At 42.8% G+C, this 1,522-nt stretch overlaps 1 pseudogene; it reads left to right on the forward strand.

Annotated features, from left to right (window-relative positions):
• Positions 1-1,216: 1,216 nt before the first annotated feature.
• On the forward strand, positions 1,217-1,289 carry LOC132591215 (U4 spliceosomal RNA; annotated as a pseudogene).
• The last annotated feature ends 233 nt before the right edge of the window (positions 1,290-1,522 follow it).

Genomic DNA, 1,522 nt, shown 5'->3' on the forward strand with positions numbered 1-1,522 from the left:
GGAGCATGTTTTCTCTCTCATTCTTCCTACCCCCAATACTAAGAGGCTGTTAAATAAGCAATCTTCTATTAGTCTGCCTAATTTCAACCATAGCCTACCACTGGGGGCACAATCATGAATTAAGTCTTCTATACTCCATCACCTGCCAAAGAACAACCTTCCAAATTATATCCCTCTTGTCTGGTTTATTCCATTAGGGCAGTCCTAGCAGAAGTAAATGAGAAATGGAACACATTCTCCAGCATGTTCTGAATAGGACTCTTAGCTCTTGACTCGCTTACATACATATCAATTTAGAACTCTTAGCTGGATTTAAATTGAGTTGAGACCAACCTGCTTAAGACAAAATTGCATCTTTCCCCTTACAGAATGTTCTGCAGGAGATTAGAACATGAACAAAGAGAGGGGGGTATCATATTATTACAATCTGAGAAGCCCTTGTAAAACCAATTCAGTCCTCCCAGTGCTTTCCATCCATACACAGAGAGAGAGAGAGGGAGAGGGAGAGAGAGGGGGGGGAGATAAAAATGGCACTACCCACACATGAGAGGAGGTTTCAGCAGGCTTGGGGGAACCCTGAGGTTTACAGAAGAAAGGAAGAAGGGAAGAAAATCCTCATGGGAGGAAAAACAAAGCAGCCCAATGAGAAATGCTGTCATTGGCCATGGAATACTCACTGACTGTTAAGGGAAGCTCACACATAACACCCAGCTATCGTACAATCTTTAGCCTTGTGCAAACAGATAACTGAGATGGACACAATCTCTATATCTGTGTGCACAACAGCTGAGCTTTACAAACCCACAGCTGTGCTCTCTTTCACACAAACACATATACATGTGAAGATGCAGCTTGCCCTTACGTTCAGTGTGATCTGTGAACAAATCTACAAGATAAAACAGAGGGGGTAGCTGGGACTACTGACCAGAGAGCACTCCATACACCAACATTTAGATAATTCTCAGTGGCCTTGGTCACGTTATCTTGCTCCTTAAGAAATTTTTACTGACGTGCATTGAAAGCCCATGCAAAAGTCTTCACATGGAATTAAGCATTATCACCACTTAATATGCTCGAGCAAGGTTGTCCTAGTTCAAAGCTCAGCTAATTAAAATTTAGGTTTAAAACTGATTTTGGTAGCTGTATGAGCTAATGGGGCATGGAATACCAAGAGGGGTCCTCATTATATCTCCAATCTGCACAGATGCCAGTGTCTATCTTTGATATGGCGGTGGCAGTATCATAGCCAATGAGGTTAATCCGAGGTGTGATTATTGCTAATTGAAATTGCTCCTTAGGAGGCCCCTGTTATGACGACACGCTGAAGATAGCCCTATGCATACAGGATAACTTCTAGGGAGCAACTTGAAGGTGACCATAAGCTTGGGCCATCTCTCTATCTCTGTTACTGTTGCAAGGAGAAACATTTTTAAACAGATGTTTATGTGTATAGAATGCTGAGCCGACAGAGTTGGCTTAGAGGAGAGCCCTTGTGGTGCAGCATGGACTTGGCAAGACATAG

Source organism: Zootoca vivipara, chromosome 14 (assembly GCF_965207765.1).
Source record: "Zootoca vivipara chromosome 14, rZooViv2.hap1.1, whole genome shotgun sequence".
Taxonomy (NCBI): Eukaryota; Metazoa; Chordata; class Lepidosauria; order Squamata; family Lacertidae; genus Zootoca; species Zootoca vivipara.